The sequence below is a fragment of the Ictidomys tridecemlineatus genome, chromosome 13 (genome assembly GCF_052094955.1).
Source record: "Ictidomys tridecemlineatus isolate mIctTri1 chromosome 13, mIctTri1.hap1, whole genome shotgun sequence".
Taxonomy (NCBI): domain Eukaryota; kingdom Metazoa; phylum Chordata; class Mammalia; order Rodentia; family Sciuridae; genus Ictidomys; species Ictidomys tridecemlineatus.
In genome coordinates, this window is record NC_135489.1 from 25,411,052 (window position 1) to 25,437,244 (window position 26,193).

The 26,193-nt window shown below is 46.3% G+C and overlaps 1 long non-coding RNA gene across 1 annotated transcript in view; it reads left to right on the top strand.

The window, feature by feature from the left end:
• LOC144370112 (uncharacterized) overlaps positions 1-13,601 on the top strand; it is a 37,227-nt gene extending 23,626 nt beyond the window's left edge. Inside the window, exon 3 of the long non-coding RNA XR_013430052.1 lies at positions 12,711-13,601. This is a non-coding gene — a long non-coding RNA (uncharacterized LOC144370112). The remainder of the gene's footprint in view (positions 1-12,710) is intronic.
• Positions 13,602-26,193: the final 12,592 nt, after the last annotated feature.

A 26,193-nucleotide genomic window follows, 5' to 3' on the forward strand; every position in this document is an offset into this window, starting at 1 on the left:
TGTTCATTGGCCAGGAGTGTGAGAATCTTTATGCTTGAAATCTGTGTCAGGATACTAATTCCAATGCCAGGTCCTAATCAAAAATTTCCTCCTGTCCTAAGGGATAGGGTTCTCTGACGCCGAAGTATAATCATTGTACATAGCGCTTTGGGAGGTGCTGGTGGTCTGAGGAGGTTCCAGCAGGTTAAATAAAAGTGGATCTCCAGTTGAGGTTTCAGGAAAGTCAGAAAGAGGGAAGAGCAGTGGCCAAGTGGCTGGGATGGGGGAGCAGGCCAAGCAGAGAGCTGTGGTTAAATGGTAGATTTAAGTGGGATCTGTGGAAAATTAGGGGGAAGGAACCCTATGTGAACGGGTGTTCTCTCAGACTCTTTCTCATTCAACTGGTTCCATGAGACCCTCACCCAGGCAAGGATATGGTCTGGGGCAGTCTCTCAGACCCCTGATTTTGACCTCAAGTTCAGCATTACAACCCTTGATGGACAAGAGCCCCATTCAGGCAGGTGTCTGATTCGGGGGGTGTGCCTACCTGGCCATGCTTGTCTGGGGTCTAAGAATGTCAGCTCTCAGTGTTGATCCGAAGGTATTCTCACAACCTCTGCGAGCAAGGGGCCCGGGAGAGCAGGTGGTCCACGTGTCTGCTGGGGATGTGTTTGTAGATTCTTCTGGAGGCTCATCCTGGGAGTGCCCCACTCTGCTCATCAGGGGCCTGCCATTGAGCTATTGTTCCAGGGGAAGGCTCTGGGTCACTTTTGCTGCCTTCTTCAAGTCACAATGACTTTTAACAGGCAACATCTGACAGTGCGGGAGCCCCTTGCAGCCCTGGGTGAAATTATGATAACAAGAGAAAAAAGCTATTACTGCCACCATGCTTTCATTATGCAAATGATATTAAGATAGGCTGTGTGGATCGCCCCTGGCTATGCTATAATCTCCATGCAGTGATTATAATGTGTCAAACTTAGTCATTTTGATTATGACATGTTAATTACATGCCATCCTCATGTAGACATGAATATTACTCCCAGTCAGACAAAACACAAATTGGGGCCATTGTTAGTTAGTTAGTTGTGTGTATGTGTTTTAACTTTTTTTTTATTAAATGGATGAAAAGATTTAAAAGATATATAATATTGCAAACTAATTAAAAACTGGCCAGATCCTCTCTGCTCCACTGGGTAGAGACAGTCTCACTTGGAATTTTTGTCCTCTGGGACTCTTGGCAAAAACAGTGTTTCCTGGGAAACAAGAACCTTGGGTTGTTGGGGTGGGGATAGGAGGGGATCTGAGCTGGGGTGGGAGGGGTGGGTTAAAGGTTGGAAGGATAAAAAGGTTAAAGGTTAAAGGTGTCAGGGGGTGTTGAAAGCCCTAGGCCCAGTATGGACTGGTAGGAAGAGTGGAGGGGGCTGTGGGGATGATTGACAGGGATGACTGGGCCAGAAGTGTCCCTGAGGTCACTCTTCTTTCACAGAGGAGGAGAATCGGACCCAGGGAGTGAAGGGTCATCCAGGGTCACCCAGCCAGTCTGAGAAAGATCTTGGACATGCCACTGCTATGTGCTTCTGTACCCGGAACTGCCATCTCCTGGGGCAGAGGAAGGGTTGGTTTGGCCTTAATGGGAAATACAATATCACCTCCAAGTGACTACTGAGAGGGAGCTTTTTGGTCTGCATTTTCATGGTCAAAATCAATCTCAAACTTCCCAACCAGGCACCCATGCTCCACCATAAGTAGTTTCTGTTCCACTGGTCTTGATCTCTTCTTTGCTAATCTCACCTACCACAACTCCTTTACTTCTGTAAGAGTATTTACTACATGAATGTCCTCCAAACACAGCCAGAATCTGCATTCTTTTGGACTGCCACAAAACCTGAAATAATAATAAGAGCCAGCACTCACCCAGTATATTTTTATTGATATTTATTTAGTTCATTCCAAGGTACTATTTCAAGAAATATATTTATATTACTATAATTAGCTTCACAAAGTTTTGGTCAAATATATTTTATTAGTATTTTCATAGAAGAGATGAGAAAACTGAGGTACAGACAGCTTGATCCAGGGCAGTCTGCCTCCAGAGCCAATGCTCAGTTTTTAGAATATGCTGCTTCTCTGGATTAACATTTTCTTTCAATCATATTTGTCTCTCAAGCCCACATCACATGGTTTCTCCCCCAGGAAGCTTCCCCTTCTGTAGGAGATTGTGTTATTATTCATAAATACTTTCTGTACTCTCCTAAGGAGATTTACGCCTCCCTGTTCCGGTGATGGTGGGTCTGGCCATGGGTCTTGCTTTGGTCATCTGTGTGCAGAATGCCACTCCGGGTAGAACACACTCAATGAAATGTGAGGAGACATGACAAGGATCACATATAAGCCAAAGCTTTAACAGCCAGTTCTCTCTCTTCCCTCGCTCATGCCAAACAGGGATGGCCTAGGTAGAGATTGACGGCTTGGGTTCCAGAATGAAGATGATGTGGAGCAAAGTGCCTGTGCCCCAGGCAGGGTGAGTTAGAAATAAGTCAGATATATACCCATGTTACTCTGGTGAGCCACAGAGTTGGGGATCATTTGTTACCCGGCATGACAGAGCCAATTCTGACTGATACGCTGGCTTATGGATCCCCAAGGAATCTCTCCCTGCAACCATCACTCCTGTACCTCCTGGCCTGCCCTAGCCCACATGGTTAGCTACCCTGTCACACCTTTCCCCCTGATTATCCTGTCAATGTCTTGACATTTCATTGAGATGACATGCAGACAGACCAAGGGCTCTGGTGATTCTTTTCTCCACCCTTCCTCACCCTCTTAATAACCATCTCTTCTCAAAGACGCTATCTGTGATTTTCCCCCTCTCTGTACATGGGTTGGGGAGACAGTGGGAAGTTTTGCCTAGTGTGAGTCTTCTCAGGGATAGGGGTAGATATTAAAGAACAAAGAACCCAACCACCAAACCCATCCTTAAGTCCCCTCAATGTCCCCCCATGGCACCCCAACCAGGTCTACATCCAGCCTTAACATCTGAGGCCTATCTGCCTCATGCCCCAAAGACAGAAGGCTGGGCCTGACCTCTCCAGGTGTCTCCTGGACTCATGGGTCAGGCTTAGTCTTTATAGTCAAGGAATGACTACTGAGGAGCGGGAATGGGGCTGAGACCTCTGATATCTCTGCCACCCCCTTGGGAGGGCTAAAATGCAGGATCCAGGACTAGGTAACAGCAGGGAGACACCCAGGATGCAGATTTAAGAAGAGACTCAGTATCAGGGGCACATGAATGTCAACTCTGTGTTTTCTGAAGTTTTGCATGCGAGGTGCTTCTCCTACCTCACCCTAGTCCCAGCTCTGTAAAGGGACGCTGGGAAGCATAGGGCTGCCATCTGAGTAAATCAAATAGGAAATAAGGTGTGAATTGAGGGTGAAGCTAGAACTTCCTGTCAAACACCTCCCCCAGCATCTGGGAGGCACAGGCCACCCACTTCAGCTTGTTTGGTTGATGTTGGCTTTGGACCTACAGCTGCCTATGTGGACATGCATAGGGCTGGCCATAGCATTTGACCAGCTAGCACTTTATGGGGGGTGGTCAAGGAGTGGTTTGAACAATAAGGTGCAGCCTAGGGCTCCTTAGGGGAGTTCTTTGGGATAAGAGAGACTCTGAGAGGGAGAGGCCTGCAAAGCTCAAATACAATGATATTGTAGTTTGGGGGGCTGGCCTTGGGGGTTCAGGTCATTGGTCACCTCCCCCAGAGTTGTTTTCCAAAGGATACTTCCTGATCTAGGGAGAGATGACAGAAGGTCTTTCAAGGCCTCTGGTCCCCACAACTGCACTTCCGAGTGTTGAGCTCACCGGCCACGCCCACTCGAGTGGGCACTCCCTGGGGCAGGCGGTGGCTCTCTCTTTCAGAGCTCTGTCTTCAGGGTCTAAATCTGAGTCCCCTGTACTCAGAGCACAGAAGAAGAGCTCCCTCCCAGCCCCGCTGCAAACACGTTCATGGATGTTTAATATCAAGTTAAGATCGGGGAAGGGAGAAGGGGAGAAAAGTTAATTTAAGGGGAAAATGATCTCTGTTCTCTGCTAATGGAACCTGTAAATTAGGGCATTTAATTACCAGAGACAATTTGTTCATTTTGGATGCTAATATTTACATTAGCAACTGCTTTGAAAGCATGAAATCTGATGAATTGGCAAAACACGTTTACTCTTTTTCCCCAAATTAATCAAATGAGCTGGGATCAGGCTATTTATAAGTCTAGTTAAGTCTCTCTCCCCAGTGAGGGATCTTTTCCTCCCACCTCCTTCACATTTGTGAGCTCTCACAGATGCTCAGCTTCTCACCTAGATACTCGGTACCAGAGGATTTCAGTGGGAAGGTGTTTGATCTATTTCTATATTTAATGACACATTTCATCATAGTGGAGCAGAGCATTGTACCACCTCTTTGAAATTCTATTTCAATGATAATCCCTTCCGTTGGTGTAACCCCTGGTGGCTTCCAAGGTGTTCTGATGGAGAAGAGCTCACCTCCAGTTCCTGCTGCTGAGAGCCCCTGCTTCAGACTCAGCTGCTGTCAGCTGCCAGGTTTGGATGGGCCCTTTTCCTAAAAGAACCTGGTTGGTAAGGAATTATTCATTCAGGAGGGGAAGGGGCTAATGGATGGACCCAGCATGGGCACCTGAGACCATCTTTGGAGCCAGGACCCATCTCCACTTCTCTGAGGCTGGCCTTCCTGCTCTGGGTCTGGCTAGTGACCTTGATGGTAACCTATCCTAGTCTGACTTTCACTCACCCGATTCTCAAGGGGTCTCCCGTCCTCAGCTCTGGACATTGAGAGAGTGGCAGAGGCCTAAGACTCATTTCCCCTCCTCACTAGTCATTTCTCTACTGCAAACCCTGAGCCTGGACTCACTGGTCTTAGGGCTGGCAGGAGGCTGGAGAGCTCCTCTGCCCCAGCCCAAGGTGTTTGGGGGAAAGTCCCTGGAACCCAGGGAGGTCAGGAGACTTGGTTAATTTTGTACATCTGCATGGGTGTGGGAGAAGGAGTCTGTGGTCTCCTGTTGTCACCGATCATACCCACTGCCTTCAAAAAGCTGAGCCCCTGTCCTGAGATGGGTGTAGAGAAAGGCTCTCTATGCAGAGGATGTGACAGTGACAGATTCTTATTCCAAGCTGGGGTCTGAAAGTTTGTGTCTTCCCAAAACTCGTGTTGAAATTCTAATCCCCAAGGTGATGGTGTTAGGAGGTGATAAGGTCATGACAGTGGAGGCCTCTTGAGTGGGATTCGTGCCCTAATAAAAGAGATCCAAAGGAGCTTATTCACCACTTAGCCATGTGCATACACAGTGAAAAGATGGTGGTCGGGCTGGGGATGTGGCTCAAGCGGTAGCTTGCTCGCCTGGCATGTGTGAGGCCCCGGTTCTATCCTCAGCACCACATACAAAGATGTTGTGTCCACCAAAAACTAAAGAATAAATATTAAAAAAATTCTCTCTCTCTCTCTCTCTCTCTTTAAAAAAAAAAAAAAGATGGTGATCTATGAACCAGGAAACCAGATACCAACAGGCACTCTGATCTTGGATGTCCCAACCACCAGAGTTGTGAGAAATCAATTTCTGTTGTTACAAGCCGCTCAGTTTATGGCATTTTTGTTATAGCAGCATGAATGGACTAAGGCATTCTGCAAGGTTCACCTTCCTTGGAGAAGCTTTCACTGCAATTACTGCCACCCTTTTCATGCTTCGATCCTAATTTGGTCACACAAATTCCCTCTTACTTCAACAAAGTCCCACTGATATATTTAGATGGGACTTTGTTAAAGGTATGAGAATAAAGAAAGGGGAAGAAGGAAATGAAAATGAGATGATGTAGATATGACTCATTTCATTTATCTTCATTTAGGTCCTCTGACGCAGGTCCTCGCCTCCCTCCCAGCCACCTCCATGTTGCAGAAACTGGAAACAAGTTTGAACATGCCTAGATTCCTGAAATGTTATACCTAGGAAAAGGAAAAGCCCAGAAGTAGGGTTAGGAACTTGCTCTCTGACTTAGAAATTGTGAATCCATATCTACCAGGGATCCTAACCTCTTTGTAATGCACTTTTCTGAATTTCAGAGTCTGGAAAGCTAAAACCTACATTTCTAAGATACCCTGACAGCTAGGGTTTGGTTAAGAATGACATTCTGTCCACTGGACATACTTGTGTCAGGTTTTGAAGGTGGGACTAAGGTCAGGGAAATGTTCCTGAGGTTTGGCTAATGCTTTAGGAAACCTGGAGTGGAGGGACACCTTGGGCTGCTGAGCAGAATTTCAGGTGCAGACATTACTAGCTCTGAGGGCATAGCATCTGCTGCAAAGGCAGCAATGGCCTCCTTGGGCCTGGACTGCAGCTACATAAGTGTGCACTTACATTCAACTGGCTTGCTGTGGCCTCCTGACTCCCACTTTCCATAAGTTCATTGGAAATGGTTGTGCCAGCTCAGGGTATAATTTCTGGAGACCCAGCCTAAAGTACTCTTTTGCCTAATAATGTGCTACACATTTGTGTTCCAATTCATATTTTCACATTCTAAGTGAAAACACAACACTCCAACACTGAGAGGCTGTGATAACAAGCATTTCTCATAGTATATACAGTTTTGAGGGTTAGGAATCCAGGAGCAGCTTAGCTCAGGTCTCTCAAGGTTGCGGTTAAGGTGTTGACCAGGGCTGCAGCCATTGGAAGGTGTGATGGGCTTGCAAGTTGTACTTCTAAGTTCACTCCTGTGGCTGTTAAAAGGAAGCTTTAGTTCCTCGCCATGTAGGCCTCTCATGCCAGCTCTTTCCTCCTGAGCAAATGGCCTGAGAAAGACAGAGAACCGAAGGGGAGGAGACAGAGAGGGAGGCTATAGTGTGTTTTATTATCTGGTCTCAAAATGACCATACCATCTCTTTGGCCATATTCCATTGCTCACATGGTACAACCTTGGTATAATATAAGAGGGGATCACACAGGGCGTGAACTCCAGGAGGTGGGGTCATTGGGGACCATCTTGGAGACTGCTCCCACTCATACTTTACCTTTTTGGGGCTGTGTAATTGTGCACATTTTATATACAGTATAGACAGCACACCTTACCCACAACTCTCCTGACCCCTAGGCTAACAGCGTGGGCTGACCAATAGATCCAAGTATAGAATCTGGAACTTGATGACTAAAGAAATGACAGATATTTCCATTCTTTAAACATTACAAATTGGATATTTTAATTGCTTTTGTGACAGGAAGAAAAAAAATTTCTAAATCTGAAATAATATTTAAAATACATTCTTGAGCCCAAGGAGTGAATTGTTTCATTCTGACATGTCTGTGCCAGGTATTGAGTGCCCTGTGTCCTTGGGTCTCTTCTGCCTTTTCCTCAGACCAACTCTGTCCTCTCTGTTAGCTTCTCCAGGAGGCAGAGCACAAGCGATCAGTCCATTAAGATAACTTTGGAACCACTTAAGATGGACTATTTCAAAAGGTACCAAATTCCCTGATCTTATAACTGAACTATTTAACTAGATCATCTTGTAAAGAGAAAGTGCGTTAAAAATACCAGTTAATTACTTTTTTTAATTCCCAAGGCACAAATAAGTCCTAGTTAACTGTCTTTGCACATTTATATATTTAGACATCAGGGTAAGACTCCATCAGCCACAGAGAGCCAAGAGGCACAGCAGCAAAGGACAGCAGGCTCCAAAGTAATGAGACTGGCTTCTTTAGCAACTTGGAGATTCTCACCTGAATTTTGTGCCACTTAATATCACGTATTTATGCTGAAAAACCCAAGGAAGAAAACCCTTGATCCAGAGCCTTCACTGTTCTTTCTTGGAGAATATACATTGTTGATCTAAGTAATATGGTGCACCTTGGTTGGAAGTGTCAATGCTTGAAAATATTAATTAATCGTCCGTCTGCCTTGGTATGCCCAATCAGTCAGACTCCATGGTGGGTTCAATTTACTCCTTGGAAGCAATTAGCATTAAAGAAATCCCAGGGAGTAAAACTTCAATAAAATCATATAATCTTAGAGCTCAAAAAACGATACTCTTTCCCCCTCTCTGCATTTGGACTTTAGAACTGACAATATGACCAAGGGCATGCATTGAAGGGGCCTCTAAAATCCATCGCATTGCATCAAGTAAGTCAGATGGAACTAGTTTTGATGGACTTGTCTAGTATCTATTTCACTTTTAGAGAGACATTTTACTTTTTTTGAAATCTAGTTAGCTAGGCGTCCAAAATATTTGGAAACCGGTATTTATTGAATTAGTGAGTAAATGGTAAGACCAGCCAAAGTAGGTTTCACCTATTGATGCACAGAAATTCAAGCCCTTGGTGGATGAGAAAGACTTAGGTCCTACCTCAGTTTCCAGGTCTTTTTAAATTTTTATGCCACTGAGGGAAGATCCATTATCTGGTTTCTACATAATCTATAGTTGAGAATTGGTGAAGTGGGAAGAGAAGTCACTGCCAGACGTAGGCATAGACAGCAGTAAAGCAGAAAGGAGATGTCCGCATGGAGGAAAGAGGCAGGACACCACCTCAAAGACACATGGTCAACTAGGTTCTGAAGGCAGGGCCACACAACATCAGCCAGTTTCTTGAGTTTGGAGGGAGCTCTGCAGCTCAGCACTCACAAGTCATTTGTTAATTTTCATCCAAAGAACATTTAAGTGCCAAATAGCCAACACCAAGAAAATGAGGCTGTGTGTCGAGTAAAATCCAAGGCCTTCTAGCTCTGTGGTTCTTCAAATGTTGAGCATCCATGTGGAAAGTCCAGGCTATTGTTCAAGTGTGTTCCTTCCAAACTCATGTTGAAAATTCAGTGATTAGGCCACAGACTAGTGCCTTTTAAAAAGGGCTTCAAGGGAACACTCTCCCTCTCTTCTGCCATGTGAGGACACAGTGTTTGCCCCCCTTTTGTCCTTTGTATTAGGGATGCTCATCAGCCACAACAGTTTTCGACCTATGGGCTTAATCATTTCATGAATTTTTCTTGGAAACTTCTGGCATCTGAAGGTGCCACTGTGAGAAGGTACCACTGATGGAACAGACCCTTCCCAGACACCACACTTGGCAGCCCTTTGATGTTGGACTTTCCATCCTCCAGAACTATGAAAAGAGAAAAGTCTGTTCTTATGAATTCCTCAGACTCAGATATTTTGTTATAAGCACAAACATTCTTTGAGTTTATTTCCAGGTGCCACTAAATTAAAAGCCCAACTCATGTTTGTTCTACTCTGAAAAGAAGGCAAGGATGCTTCGTCTGCTTTAGGGAGATTTCCTCTCGACGGGGGTATCCAAGTGAGCTGTGCTTCTCTGGACCCGCACTCATGGAGCAGCAGCTTCCTGGAGAGCCAGGAAGTGAGACAAGGTCATTCACGTCTGTAGAGCATGTGGAATAATGTAGGCTGAGGAACTGAGTTTCGATTCTAGGGTTGGAGAACAGTGGGAGAGTCAAAGCCTCCTGGAAGAGAGGCAAGAACGTTCCAGAACAACAGTGGTAGTGCAACTCAAGGCCTTGGTGGAATCAAGGAAGTGGCAGCCCATGAAAATGGAAGCACCAGTAGGGGTTCACACCCCTTCTAATGTCAGGGAGCAGGGCAGAGCCACTTTCCATGTGGTAGTCCAACCTTGTTATACCAGGCAGCATAATTTGATCTCTGGAACTTGGAATTTGTGTCATTATAAACCATGGGGCATGATATTCTCTTGAAGTGTCTAGATTTCTAGGTGACTGAATGCAGTTTGGTTTTACTGAAAGATTTTATGATGCACCTCTGGGTCCTCCACAAATGGCAAGCTTCTCCCAGAGAAAGAAGATTTCTAAATTGGAAAGAGATGACCAAAAACAATTGGTGGCCCCTTGGTGCACCTGTTATTCGTAACACCTCCATGGGCACATGCCTGGATCCAGCACTATTACCCTTCACCAATCGGAACGAAACCTCTAGGTGTACCAGGGAGAGCTAAGGTTAATGAGTCAGGACAAAGATGGGATGGATATTTAATCTCCTAAAGAATAGCTTTCAAATTTCAGAGGTGGAACCAAGAACTGGCTCTCTTCCTCTAAGTAAGGGGGTCTTACATGGCCAATGGGGATGAGGTCAGGTTTATTACATTTTCCTGCGAGCCTGGACTTGTTCAGAGGAGGAAGAGGCAGGGTCAGGCTGTGCTACAGTGCATGGACATTGGAGCCAGATGACCACTCACAGGCTACATATCCTTGGACAAATTAATCTAACTTCCCTGTGCTTTAATTTTCTCTTCTGGACAATGTGGCCTGTGATAGGAGCTATTTCATGAAGGTGTTGAAAAGGATGAAATGAGTTAATGCATGTAAAAGGTTTTAATATAGTCTTTGGCACAGAGTGAAGTGTTAGCTGTCAAGCTGTCACTTAGCCGAGGGGATAATAAGAGCTATTACAGCTCTCAGTCTTTTATGGAAGATGTGCAACTCTTTTTGCTTCTCAGTGTAAGATGGAAAAGGAAATGAAAATTGATCTCTATTCAGATGTTTCTATACAGGTGACAGAAAGCCCAGAAATAAGCAGAACCAGCAATCCTCTGTTAGTCACTTGAATTCAAATTCAGATTCAAGACTCTGACTGGAATTTGGCCAATACATCTAGCCTTTGATGACGTCAGTGTAGCTCTCAGAGCTCAGTCCTGTAACATACACAGTTCATGCCCATTAGTGGTACTGGCTTTACAGATTGCACTTGGCCATGGCAGAGACAAGTGGTAGGTGACCATACTTTTTCTTAAAGGCAAAAAGTTTCCCCTCCAAGTTCTAAAGCTGAGCCCAGGGTCAGGACCTGAGTCATATCCCAATTTTACTCCTTTGTCAATCAATCTGCTGATGCTTACATCTGTACTTAGTTCAGCAGACATTTTCCAAGAGTCATTGAATATTAGCCGTAGGGACTCAGGTGAATGAAACACACTTGCTCTCAGTAGCTAATGGCCTGTTTGGGGAAGGCATGAATTCAGAGGAGAGGCACCTAACCAGCCAGAAGGGATGTAGGGATTTTCAGCTTCTCAGTCTTCAGCCCCTTCTACTTTTCCTCCCTTAACTGCACCATCTCTCTTCAGAAAAACTCTTTAAAATCCTCCTCTATACTTGGTTTCCAATCTCTCTCCTGTTCTCACTCGAATATGCCCCACAAAAGTGTTTGCCTCTTCTTTCCACTAACTCTTTTGGTCAAGTTGCCATCTCTCTAGATCCAACAGCCAGTTCTCAGTTATTTGAACTCTCAGTCGCATTGAATACAGCTGATCACTCTCCTAAAAACACTGTATTAGTTAGACTTCATCACTATAACAAAATACCTGAGGTGGGTAAACTTATAAAATTGTGAGCTTATCTGGCTCACAATTCTGGAAGTTCAAGGGCATGGTGCCTGCATTAGTTCAGCTTTGAGCCCTCTCAGCTGCATCACATGGGGGTAGATGGCCATGGTGGGGTGTGGTGAGAGGAATCTGTCACACCTGCAGATAGGAAGCAAGAGAGAGCTGAGTGGGACGGGACTCAGGCATTTATAACAAGCCTTTTGTGAGAACTACAAAGGGGTCACATGTATACCACTTTAATCTCTTCTCAGGACAGGACCCCAGTGACCTTGCAGTGTGTCCCACCTCCTAAAACTACCATCACTTCCCAATATCGAGACCATGCTCCCAACCTCATGAAACTCTGGGGGACAAAACACATCCAAACCAGAACAAACACATTCTATACTTGGCTACTGGGACAACCCGGATTCCTATTTTTCTTCCTACTGTACTGACTGTTTCTTAGCCTCCTCATCTCTGTGAGCACTTGGTGCTGGGACCCCAGGGCTCAGTCCTTCAGCTGCCCTCCAGCTACCCGCACTCCTTGGTGGTCTCACCCAGTCTCATCGATATGCTGAGAGTTTCCATTCATTCATCTATTGATGGACACTTTGGTTTGTTTCCATCTTTTGGTTATTATAAATAATGATGCTCTGAACCTTAACATATGGGTTTGAGTCCTTGATTTCAGTTCCTTTGGGACTATATCTGGATGTTGAATTACTGGGTCATTTGGTCATTGTGTGTTTAACTTTTTAAGGAACTTCCAAACCACTTTCTGAAGCAGTTGCATATTTTACCTTCCCACCAACAATGTTCCAAGGTTCCAAATCTCTAGAACTCTGCTAACACTTATTTTATGGTTGTGACAGTTACCTTGCTTCTTGCTTTTCCTTGAAATGGTCAATGTTCTCTGGTCAGGGTCCCAGCCACTTCCTGTTCCCTTCACATGGAACACCATCATCAATCTTCTCATCTCCCTCATGTCTTTGCTCAAAAGTGTCTTCATGTCTGCCCTCCTTACTTCCCCATCCTGTGAAGGCAAGCATTAAAAAAAACTAAATATATATGTATATACATAGTCATCACTCTATCCTGGTGTTCAGAATACTGCCTGATCCTTTGACAATCACTGTTGTCAAAAATAGTTACAAAAGGAATGAATGATGTCTGACTGAGACTTAAAGGAGGAGTTGGGTAGGCTAGGCAGAGAGGAGGGGGAGGGAAGACTTTTTCCATGCTGAAGGAATATGTGGATGGCCATGAATTGGATTTGCTTAATGAGCTGGATGAGGGTCTCCTGGAGACAGAGACCCCACAGTCACCGAATGTATCATAAGATTTTCTTTGCTCTCTTTCAGTTGCTGTTTGCCTCTCCTACAAGCACCATGATTTGCATACATGCTGATGAGTAATCACTAGATTCTGCTGAGTCGTAACAGTGTGGATGTTGGTAATCAAACGTACCCAGGCAATCTTGTGACAGAGGAGAAAGTCTACGAAGGTCTATGATTCATACCTGGGAAGAGACCCCCAGGACAATGTTATCCTCATTGCTAGCTTTATTTTTGTGCGGTGCATGCAGTGAATATTCCCTGTGTTCCCCACCATACAACCCACTTTCTTCAGCCCTGAATGTAGGAAGTTTAAGCCCAAGACCCTACACAATGCTACTGCCTCCTGTTGCCCCCAAATTAGAGTGAAGCTCCCCATCAGCACATGGACGTCTCCCTGACCACCCTGGTGCTGCTTGGTGCCTGTGCCTTGCTCTGCTGCTCCCTAGCAATGTGGAGCATGAGGAAGGCTTGTGGGGTCCTGGTGACGGGGGTCGGGGTGAGAGTAAGCTGGCGATGATGCCAAGGGCCTGAGGCAGGGTCCTGCTCCCTCTTGATGTTCTTTGCTTCCAGCTCCACAAAGTATCAGCTGGGTTGGGGACTTGGTCAAACCTAAGGACAGGTGGAAAATGGGGAGGGGGAGAAAGGGAGAATAACTGCTATCTCCAGTCTGTTATCTGAGCCCAAACCTTGTTGGAGGGTTCTCTGGGCCCCCAAGGTGCTTTCTGAGTGGAGCTTCTGTGGGTGCAGGAGCGTTCCCTAAGATGCCCAGAGGTGGCCCTCCTCCTGCCCCTCACACTTCCACAGATAGGGCAGAGCACAGATCAGAGTGAGTTCTTTCCCAGCAACCTACAGCCACCCCTACTTCTGGCCTGACCCATTTTCTCCACCTACAATGTGACTCTAATAATCCCTGCTCTGCTCTCCATCTTGCCTAGAGGCTACTAGAGTTCATTAGATTAAAAAATCTATAAACTACTTTGAGTACCTTGGAGGTAAGTGCTCTATAAGTACAATGTAATAATAATAATGCTACAATAATTACCTTGATTAATTTATGCATAAGACAGAAAAAAAGATTCTTAATTAAGAAACATTTCAACAGCATGAACACAGGCCCCATATATTGGAAAGTAATACCACCAGCAGGGACTCTAACTCCGGGCCAGATCGACAAGGATAATGAGCCACCCATCCTCGCTCCAAGTGCCCTCTGAGTGGTTTGTGCGATGGGGGCGTGATTGCTCCCTAGCCAGCAGCCTGCAGAAGCAGGTGAAGGCGAAGGGTTTGGCGTGGTAATTACATGTAACGGGAACTAGATCACCTGATGGGATACTTATTGGACACTGAGTAATTACGAACCAAGGGTAATCTGGTCAGTGACGTTAATAAAATGAATGAGTTTAAAAAGCACAGTCAAAACAAGCATGTAAGGGAATCATCTGTGAGCAGAAGTAGATTGCATCTGGAAGTGACCCTCCATTCAGATTCCCAAGAGCTACCTGGGAAGACATGTGTGCTTTTGGTGCTGCAGGTATTTGGCAAGGATACACTGGAATGTGGATTGGATCCATATATGTCCTCGTTGGCCAGAAAGTTCTACCAAGATACAGCTCTTCTCAGATAAGGACAGGCAACATACTTCTAGAGAAACAAAAGAGTAGTTCAGTATCAGGACAATCCGCACAAAGCCTAATACCCATCTTCTCTCTATTTAGACAACAGTCAGTCTTCCCAGGCAGAGGAGTGAAGTGGGCCAGTCTGCAGCATTCAGCATGGAATGTCTCTGCACAGCAGAATCAGAACCAGGCTGCTTTAAGATCCCCTGGTGCCTGGGTCATCCATGTTTGCTGCAGGTGGTGCCCTGGACCTGGATCAGATTTACTAAGGCTAGGGCAGCAAAGGTGATGTAACCCAACACAGTGTGCTGCAGGAATTCAGATGCCCTATTCTAGGAGAAGGAACTTCTTTGAGGGCAACAATGTGTAGTGGCTGCAGCCCCTCCTTCAGCCTGTCCCATGCAATCTCCAGCCCCTTTCTCTGGGGAAAACTGAGGATCATTTGGAGGCTAAGATGAAAGAAATGATATTCTTCTTTTAACAGCTAAGCAGAAATAGGCAAGTCTACCTACAGGGAGTCAGAAATGGCTGGTGCAGGGAAAAATGAACTATGTGCAGTGTGTGTGTGTGTGTGTGTGTGTGTGTGTGTGTGTGTGTGTGTGTGTTTTGTATAGTCTCCTAGGTAGATTAGAGAAAGGATAGACATAAAACTGCAAGATAAGATTCAAAAAAATAATCTTGAGGTCACACATATGTGCTATTTATTTGGATTGTTATCTTAAATATTTTGCACTGAGAAAACTGGCATTTCTGTATTTAGGAAAGGGGTCATTTTGAACCTGGAAGAGCCAGTTGGGAATGGGTCCAAGAAGGATTACAATAGTGGGGGTTTTCACAGATAGGCCCAGCAGGAACGCTCTGTGGCTCTGTGTGAAAGGATCAAGCAGCATCACCTGAAGGTGAGAGGGACACAGGATAGGAAGGTGACAGGTAGATCTGTCTTTTTAAAATTTAGGTGGGCCAGTTTTCCCTTTTCCTCCTAAAGGACAAGGCCTTTGATTACTCACGGCCCAGAGTAAGTTGACTCCTTGGAGATGCTGCAGCATGCACATTCCCCTGGCCCTGCCTGCAGCTTCGTGGGTGGGGCCCTGTGTGGGGAGCACTCACACCAATCAATCCAACAATCGATACATTTCCTCTGTGCCAGGCACTGCGCCAGCGAGTAGGTTACAGGAATGAGACGCAGCACTGATCAGGGGGCACTGTGCAATCTATTTGGTGAATATAAGCCATGAAAGGCAGATTTCAATAATGTTCCCAATAGTTGGCCATTCCCTGTAGCCACAGCTTCTCTGTCTAACTTTGCATGGCCCTTTTACCACCTGCTCCACTACTTGATACTGGGCTCAATCATGTGACTAGCGGTGGCCAAGGAGATGCTGAAATGGATTTTGGGTCTTCTCCCTCTGTCCTGACAACCTGCCCTGCTTGGTCTGATGGACGACAGAGATGTGTGGAAAGGAGCTGAGTTGTCCACGTCATTCACGTTGAGGCCACTAGACAGCTGGCCTCTAGATGAGAGCGCTCAACTGAAGCCAGAAGAATCATGTGCTGAGCCCTGTCTTAGTCTTTGACCTGCAAATTAAAGAACTTGGCAGGTCAAGTTTGGTTGTTTCAAGACATTGAATTTTGGGGATGACTTCTCAGCATTTTTGTGTGATTATACAACTATGAGATGATGTAATGATGCTAGCAAAGACGACGAGTCTGTACAGCCCACAGAAGTCACTGCACAGGAAGAAAGGCAGCTGAGCTGTCCCATCTGTAGCTAGGGTGTGGCCTTGGCCATGTTACCTCTGAACTCGGGAACCTCTTCTGTTGGAAGAAAGGATAGGACTAGATCTGATCTTACTAATTGGGGCTTAAGAACTGGACCTGGGAGCCTTTGAACTGTATGAAATTCCATGTGCTTTGGGGAGAGCATAGTTTTCACGGAGGAAAATCAGTCCTTGGCTTTCATGAGATCCATAAAGGGACCATGACCTCAAAAGTCAGAACTCCTGGAGGAGAAGCCTTCTTTGGGTTCTCTGGCTCTGGCTCCCCATGCTGGGCTCCTGTGTGGGGCAAAGCACCCCAGAAGCTAGGGCTGAGCTGCCCTGAGAGTTGGGGCAGGCAGGGAGACTTCCCATCCCCCAGCCTGTGGTCTGGACTCCAGCCACTGTGGCTAGGGGCTGAGTCTTGGCCCCTGATCCACGTAACACTTTAGCTCAGAAGGAGGCCTAGTGGCTGGTACGACCCTGGGGAGCTGCCCTTGAGATCCAGGTCCTTCCCACTGTCCTCCTCACTTCTCCCTCTGCCTGCCTCTGGTGGACCAGGGCTGGATGGCCTCTTCTCCACGAAGCCTTTCTCCCTAGTCCTCTTGTTCCGCTTTCCCCTTTGGGCCTGCCTGCTGCTCTGAGCCTCCATGCCCTCCAGTTTATGCTGACTCCTGCAACGTCGCAGAACCCAGCTAGATAATAAGCTCGTAGCCCTAGAAGAAAGCAGGAGTCGTTCCTTCTGCTTCTCAGGGGACCTCACAGTCCTGAGCGCAGCGCAGGAGCTGGCCAGGGTCCTGGGAAATGCTGGTGCCAGTGTCAGCTCTCAGAAACGAAGCAATCTGTCCCCCTCACCACCCTCAGAATACCCTCACCTCTCTCTAGACTTTTCCTGACCCAGCTCTCATTCCAGACTGGCCTTTCCTTTCTTAGGTGGTCCTCTGGTCAAAGTTTCTGTATTCTTCAAGGTGACAGATAAACTGATTCTAGCTAAAGCGTTAATGGTTAATAACTGTAACACCTCTCCTGAGTACTAATTTTGCATATGAACTCTAGTTTTTAATGTTCTCATCCATAGCAGTAAGCACACATTGTGATTCCCGACACAGGCTGGTGGGGATACAATTAGGGCATGGAGTTCATGGTGCTCCTCAAATCACACTGCCCAAGCCATTTGGCATTCTGTTCTACGTGTGGCCTTGGAGAGGCCAAGGGACACTCCATTTTATTCTACAAAGACCACCTCCAACTATGGTTCAGCTTAATTCTTATATTTTCTAAGTCACCTAGAATGAATGAGTTCGTGATGTGGACCTTTACTGCAGAGCTGGCATGTGTGTACTCACGCTAGAACCAGGCCACAAACATTCTTTGTCTTTAGTTTACTATTGTGTTTTAAAAATGGAATAGAATCAAATCACATGGCCTGGGGAATCCCCTAAAATCATCTGGCCCAGGGTCCTGTCTTTGATCTATGAAGTCAGTTTTATCATTTAAAGATCTCCCACTGCAGGAAAGAGGTAGCATTGGACTCGAATCCAGGACACTGTCTTCTGTCACAGGGCTTTTCTCGTCACAGAGATGTGGTACAACTAAAGGCCTTCATTGCATTTTTTCTACTTCTCAGCTTTAAGCCATTAGTAGGTACCCATGAATTTTCCTGACCAGTGTAGAAGCCTGACACCAGGCAGGTACGTCCAAGTGTGGCTCCTATTATGCAGTGGGGTGTTGCGAAAGAGTTATACACACGTTGCATCTTTATAACCTGCATTTTATCTACACAACCGAGAGAAGACAGCTAAAGAAATCCTCTAGTGGCCACCCCAATAGGCTCATGTGTGTACTGTTCATGGTGGTTGTAAGAAACCTATTGTGCTTTAGCCCACACAATCAATCTGGGGCATATTCAGGTGTGCAGTTTATATTTTTCCAGGATGGCAAAACTCATGAATTAACATAGGTATGCACCAGACCCTGTGGCTGTAGGATACATCCTGGCAAAGGGAGTGTTGCAGCCTGGGATCATCATACCTGGGTTCCCATTTCACCTCTGACCCTGACCTGGTGACCTTCCTCTCCCTCTCCAGCCCAGGTTTCATTATCTGCTGAGTGAAAGGACAGCCTTGATTACTTTCTAGGTCTTCCTTCCTATTCTGACATCACAGACTCCATGAATATGCATGTGTACAAAATGGCCTTCAGCCACAGGGATAGGGACTTGGCTTGTGGCAATTTGCATGGAACTGAAATCAAAGCTTCAGCTAGGGAGCCAAAGCTCCAGGAGTGGAATTTCCAGCGTTATCTTTGTGATAAGAAAGGGGACAACGTTCAGGGGGTGAGAGAGTGAGATGTGCCCTGGAAAGAGGCACAACCCATGGGTTTGCAGTCCTGCCGAGGCCAGGTGCTCTTATCCACTGGATGTCTACCCTGTGCATGTGGGGTCTGCACGTGGGCGTGTATGCACGTGGGTCTGGCAGGTGCCTAGCACCCACCTTGGGCTCCAGGTATAGACTTATGGGGTCTGTGGGCTCACTTTCGGCTGGCTATTTAGTTTTAATGCCCAAAACCAATTTTAAATAAAATAAAGGAATCCCCCTAAATATTCTATATGGGGTTTTCTTTATCTTAGAGGGACATTTCAAGACTAGTTTCACACAGGTTTAGCCAAAAGGGAAATTAAACTCTACATTTAAATGGAGATTACGCACAAAGGAATCCATTAGTTTCAATATTTCTCAGCAGGAGGGCTCAGAGTTATTTAAATAAGTTTAGATATTAAACCTAAAGTAGCCATTAAAGCAATGTGGATTTGTTTGTCTGTTTTTTTTTTTCTCCCCCAGAAATCTTTTTTTTTCCAGGTGACTGAAAAAATCTATTGCTTAACCGATTGAGGATATTTTTAATGCATTAAAAAAAATCCAGGGACTTTTTAATATCACGCTTCCTTTGAATTTTTAAGTACCATACCACAGTGTACTTATTATAGCCAAGTGTCATCTTTTGGACAGATTAAACTGTGTGTGTCTTCCCTTCCCTGCCCCCGCCCTCGGCAGACCAGCGCTATTATAAACACCAGCATTAAACACTATTGGCTATGGAAGAGTCTTTGATTGTCATTGAGATTATTTTAAAAGTTATTTAGGTCCCCCTGTTACATCTCTGCAAACCACTGAGAAAATGTTGCGCTAGGTTTCTCTTTGCGACATTTCTTTGGGGATTCATAAATATTGATTGTACCGTAAAAAATTGATGGAATCTTGAAAGAGACTGCAGTCGAGGCAGCTGGGGAATTCACTCAATTTTTCTCAATCGCTGCAGTCTATAAAAAGAGGAGATTTTGCAAATTGTTTCTCACCTTGTCTTTTTAGTATTTAATAGCTCTCAATTCTATAGCCTCCTGAACCACGCGCCAGGCATGTTTTCTATCAAAATGGAATCAGGCGTATTCAATGGGAATTAAAAGGTGGGAGTGGACTCTGAATGGCTTAACCTCCATCCAGTTCATCCTCTTCCCCCCTTCTTCCTATCTTCTTTTTCTTTTTAGCATCCTGCTGTTCTGCTCCTATCAATCCTACTCTTGTCCCACGGATGTCCATAGGATGCTCAGGAACATCCCTTCTTACTTCCCAGGGCCCTGATGGAGATGTCACAGAAATAGACACCAACCTCCAGGCAACCGTAAAGCCAGACTGCATCAAATCACACCCAGGTCTCTCTCGCTTATACAGCAAAGTCCTCTCCATCCTGGCATTCAGAGTCCTTTGCCCATTTAGACCCCAATTATCTGTCCACAACTTTCCCTCTGGAAACTTCTCCCCCTGCACACAAGTCCTTACACCTTCTTTCACACCTACCCCATGCATTTCTCCTTCTGGATATTGGTTCATATATTTCCATCATAACTGGAACATTCCACATCCTGGAATGTCCTCCTTCTGTCGTCAGCAGAATAAGCCCCACCAGATGTCTCCAGTCTAATGTTCAGAAACTGTTTATATGACAAAGAGGATTTAAGGTTGATAATCAGCTGACTTTGAGATAGGGAGCTGACCATCACTCTCTCATGGGTCCACTATAATCACAAGGATCCTTAGAAATGGAAGAAGGATTGGAAGGGAGAATGAGAGATGGCAGTAGGAGAAGAACATGGCCCAATATTGCTGGCTTTGCAGGATGGGGCCATGAACCAAGGAAAGCAGCTTCCTTTAAAGTTGGAAAGGAAGTGGGAAAAGGAGAGAAAACAGATTGTCCCCTGAAGCTATTAAAACCAAGCCCTGCCAATACCTTGACCTTAACCAGGGAGCTTCATGTTGGACATTTGACCTACAGAGATGTAAGGTGATATATTTGGGTTGTGTGAAGCCACTAAGTTCATGGGAATCAAACCTTAACTATCCTACAGGCGATCACCCTTCATCTCATCTGAAAAGTCCATATTTTTTTATGTTAGGTAACAATCACAGACTCCTGGGATAAAGGACCTGCATATCTTTGGGAACCAGTATTCAGTCTAGTGCACCTGATTTCAAAAGAAGGGGATTTTGCCAGCTCCAGGCCACAAATAATCAAAGGCTGGAGAGGAGATGAGCCTGGTGCCAAGTGACATTGAAACCATTTTGTCAGGTTCAGTGTTGGGGGTTTCTCTGAGGACAGGGGACATGACATTGATCTTATTGATCTTGAATTCATCAGCCATGGAACCAAGTGCAAACTCTTCTTTTCTTGGCCACCTAATTATTTTTCTCTTTCTGTAATGAGGAAAGTGACTTGTCCAGTGACTTGCCCAGCATGATAAATGGCTAGTTTATAAATCACATGTGGCACCGGAATGTCCTGGAAATGATCACATCCTCTTGATTCTCCTTGGAGGGGAATATCTATGACCTCTAGTACCATCTTTGATGGGAACCCATCTTGATGACAATTCCTACCCTGCTCCATCAAAGAGACACGGGTATTAAAGAGCTGATGCATGGTGATGTAGAATACTCAGGTCCTATTACCTTCAAAAATTCCATGCAAGATTTTTTGGCAAATGAAGAAATCCTTTTTTTTTAGGGAAACACTTTGGATTCTTGAAGGAGTCCACATTCAAAAGTTAAAATCAAGGTCCAGGTTTTCTCTGAGGAAAATAAGGAGAAGGAGGCTCTGAGTAGTTGGTTTATAGAGATGCCTGGAAAAAAATATCTTCATTCATCCATCCCTTCATTCATCCATCCATTCATTCATTCATTCGTTTATTCATTCAGCAGTTATTTTCTGTGAGCAGAACTCTAGAGAATGAGGAGATTGGGAGAGGAAAGAGAGGATGAGGCTGAGTACGGAGGATTGCTCTGACCTTGAGTACTCATATACTTTGCTTCTTTAGAATGCCATAGTCACTATCTCTCTCCTCACCCAAACATCCTGGATTGAGTGTATGTTGGTGCAGACCCCTGTCCTGGGGTTAGGGTCGGGGCTAGGCCTCTGTCTTCACGGAGCTTAGAGTCTGGGAGAGTGGTTGGGACTGCCCTTGGAGGGTCTGAGCAGCAAGCACACAAGAGAGCCTGTGATCAGGAGTAAGTGGCCCTGGGTGTTGAAGTGGGAGGGCTCTTAGGGGACACCCATGGCCTCACAGAGTGGTTGGGTTCGCAGGAGAAATAATGGGTTGTCAGGAGAAGTGGACTGGTTTGGAAGGATACTCCAGGCAGGAAGAGTGGGATAATAAGCAGGGAATCAGAGCGGAAGCCCACACAGATGCGAGGCCACGAGGAGTCCAGTCGGGGAAGAAGAGGCCAGGCTTCCGATCCCTGGGTTTCCCTTGGAAGTGGCCTTGCAGGTGCAGCCCATCTCTGCACCCGAACCCTCTGGGCTCCCAGCCCTGACTCATTAAACCAGAACAAGTACGTCACTTCTAAGGCACTCCAGGGCTAACGCTGTCCACCTGAGCTCCAGGGAAAGGTGGTCAGGACAGAGGCCAGGGGTCCAGCCCTACCCTCTCCTGGGCTGTGGCACCCAGCAGAGTGTTAAAAGGCATCATCGCAAGGATCAGAAGCCCAAGGCCTCACCCCACCTGTTCTGTAGAGATGGTTCAGCAGGAAGGTCTGGTAGGGCATTTACTCAGGCGATAAAAGGCCATGAGATCAGAATCCCATGATCCCAGAAGCCCTGCTGTCTTCTCTGGCCTCCACCAGTAGCCACTGGTGCATGGCGCTGCTCTCGGACTCCTGCTGGCTGCAGAATCAGCTCACCTCTAAATTTCCTCACCATCCAGAATCTTGGCCCCTTCGGTTCTCATCTCCCCAGCAGATCGCCAGCGCCTTCCGACCAGTGCCTTCTGGATTGTGTCTGGCCCTTCTTGCTGCGCTTGGCAGGAAGGCTGCTGTGCCTCCAGCTACTGCTGCCTCCCACCAGGAAGCAGCAGACGCTTTCCCATCTTTGCTTTTGAAGGATATCTCCATGGCAGGAATGTTGTGTTGGCAGTTGTTTTGTTTTAGGATTTTGACTATGCTGTTCCCTGTCTTCAGGCTTACATTATTTCTGCCAAAAAGTTGGCACAAGTCTGTTGCTCTTTGAAGATAATATTCTTGCTTTTTTTTTTTTCTTTTTCTTTTTTGCTTTCCAAATTTTCTGTGCTCTCATAGGCTGGTTGCAGTGGAGTGAATTTTGTCACCATGTCCTGAATGGCTCCTGTGTTCTGGTCTGCACTTTCCATCCTTTTGCCTCTCCATGCTGTCTTCTGACCCAGCCAGGCCTCCTGACCCCTCATTTGGCATCCTCAGCATGGCCACCAGACTCTGTGCTTCCACACCGGGTCTCCTCTAATCCTTCCCTCCATCCTCAGGTCCTTCTGAGCTTTCTAATGCCACATCTGACCATTGTGCTCCTCTGCTTAGAATGTGGAGGGATTTCTTATTTTCTATGGTGTAAGTGAATTCATAGTTTTTGAAGGATATCTCCATTGCGGGAATGTTGTGTCTTAGGACTGATTTTAGTCTGTTTTGTATTGCTATGACAAAATACTTGGGGCTGGATACGTTACTGAGAGAGAGAGAGAGAGAGAGAGAGAGAGAGAGAGAGAGAGAGAGAGAGAGAGAGAGAGGTGTATTTAGCTCACAGCTCTGGAGATTCGAGAGCATAGCACCAGCATCTGCTTGGCTCTGGTGACAGCCTCTTGGCAGATGGCATCATGATGATAGGAACACATGCAGAGGAGATCACATGGTGAGGCAGGAGGCTAGAGGGGAACCAGCCACCCTTGCTTTATAGCAACCTGTCTTCGTGAGAACTAACTTGGATCAGCAACAGCTACATCAGTCTCTTCAGAGAGTGGAGCCTCATCACCTTGCCCTAGATGCCACCTCTTGAAGGTTCCACCAGCTCAACATGACCACACTGGGGACAGAGCTTCCTATACATGAATTTTGTGGTCACACTCAAACCACATCTAAACCATAGAGGACTTTGCATCTCTTTAGTCCCATCTCCCATTTTCTAACTTGGGCCTCATACTCTGAGAACCCTGATGGAGTTCTGATTCTTCCACTCCATTGCTCTCTCCCCTCAACGTGTTCCCCTCCCCCTTGCTCATGCCTCTCTCTCTGGAGGGCTCTTCCATCCACTTCACCTGACTAAGCCAATGGGGCTGCATTCTTTCCTCCCCAGCTCAGTGGTCCTCACCTCCAGGAAGCCTTGCCATCTCCCCTCTGCTCCCCGTCCCTGTCTCTCCTATATGCTCCCGGAATAGGCTTGGATGCCTCTGTCATCATAATGAACACAAAAAGCTCTTTGAGTGTCTGTCTTCCCCTCTAGAGTATGGGTTACTTTGAGTCACTCTGTCTTATTCATCTTTATAATTCTTGTGCCTAATGCCTTGCCAGGGACATAGAAGGTACTCAATAAACATTGAAATGATGGCTAATAAATCAATTTGTTTGGCAATTCCTTTCATTTCACATCCTTTTTTTGAGTCAATAGTATTACTCCCATTTTAGGTCTAATTGTGAAAGATAAAGTCCTGCAAAACTCCTCCTCCAGACCACATCTGTCCAGGGAAGCCCACACCGATTTCTCTCTTCCTTCTCTTTTGCTCGTCAGAGTGCTCACACCTAATCTAGCCCTTGATGCTATGTGGCCTCCTACTGTTCTCTAACTGTAAAACAGGCAGAAAAAAAAATCAATGCACCAAGTGTTTTCTGTGACATTTTTTCATGGGTGTAGTTCAAAGCTTTATTGATTGATGGCATAGAAATGAGTCATTAGAAAAGACTGTTTTGACTAAATATTATTACCCCATTGTTGGTCTAGACTGCACAACCTACACCTCCCTGGGAGGGGCCCTGTGGGTGGGGCATGGACACCAGTTGTACCAATGAGAAGGCAGCGTGCAGAGCGCCTGCTGAAGATGGGCAGGCCAGTCAGGCAGCACAGCCCAGGGTCGGTTGGGAGGTTGGGTCTAGCTTACTTGGGAACTAAGCAACAGGAAATGCAGTCCCAGGCATGGACAGGAAGTCCGCTGCTGCCTAATAACAAGGCCCTGAATGCTTAGCCAGGGTCCGGACTTCATGGTGCAACTGTCCTGGGGGGAACCGGCAGCCAGACTAACCAGGGACAGCCTGCCCAGGACAGTCCTGGCAACTGGACTTTGTAGTGAATGCACTGTTGGTAGAAGCTCATCCTGGCTTGAGGTTGAACGTGTGTGGCTATTGTCCAGTGGCCCAGTTAGAGGATCTAGGGGATGACAGAGCCACTGTGGGCAGACACTAACCACAGCGAGTTGTGAAACAGATGAGAAACCAAGAAAGAAGGAGATGGGGAGGCCAAAACCCCAGGAGAGGAGGCCAAGATGAGAGTGAGGGGCTGATGGCTGATGTGGGGCTGAGGGCTCTGATCCAGGTGAAGGGCAGCAAGGCAGACGGTCTGTGGGCAGTTTCCCAGGAAACCCTGGGGCAAGGCAGAGGCAACCAAATGCTGCATAGGCCAACCTATGGTCAGGAAAGTCAGCAAATGGCCAGATCCCAGGAAGCCACAGAAAGCAAATGGGCAAGACAGCAACAGACACATGTGCCCGTGCTGATGGAGGTAGCTCTCCCCAGGCCTCAATTCCAGAGCTCCTGGTTAACCTCCCAAGGGGCAGAGACCAGGCCAGAGTGGTTTCATAAGACCCTCCTTTCAGATGGCAGCAGGTAATCCAGGCAAATGACATCCGAATGGGGAAGCAGCACAGATCCTGCCACCCACCTGTGGCTCGGGGCCCAACCAGCAGCCTCCTTGGAAATCTATGGTGGATGCTATCTTCTCTCTGGCTGATTGAGGGGCTTTGGGTTGTTCTGCAGCCCAGGGACCAGGAGAGCAAAGGCTTTGGGGGAGTGTCTCTTGCTGATAAAGCTTCTTGATTGCATCTTAGTGGGCGCCATCCTGCACATCTGACCAATTTGCTAATTCCTGGCCTCACTTGGAAAGCTTCCAGCTCATTTTCATGCTAGGCTGCACAGTTCTGCCTTCTTAATGTCGTCTTAAAGTTGTATTAAATAAACAATGGGCATAAAATCAAATTAATTATTGGACACTCCATGCTATTTAATTTTAAGGCTCCCATTTTACTAGTATTTCTTCTGAGGACAACAAGGCGTGGAGTGCCAGGCAGCTGGACCGGTCCCCTTTGAACATGTCTGTAGAGGAAGGAGAAGAGGAAAGGGAAGTGGATTAAGAAGGCTCTGAGAGGAATGTGGGTAGAAGGAACCTGCTCTTTATTATGGGAAAATGGTTTTTGATCCGATTTCTTGAGATCCCCCAACTACGTGGACAGCCAGGTGGGGAAAGGATGAATTAATTGTTCAGGGAAAAAAGACCATGAATCGTCCATCAGGCACTCTGTGTGAAGAGTCCTTGAGTGCATCTGCTGAAGTTCCTTTCCTGAAGAGACACAACCTGGGCTATTTCCACCTGCACCTCTCCCACCTTCTCTGGTTCTCAGATTCAATCTCTGATCATTTTTCATTGAGTGAGCATTTCCTCTGAGCTGTGCTGGGGATGTCTCAGTAAATAGGCAGACGGTGCTTCCTGGCTTTCTGGACCAAGCCTGTCATTTTACTCTCAACAGGACCCTGGGCCTTCATCTTTATTGTGCAAGGTCTATTTGTGATCTTAGGTTCATGT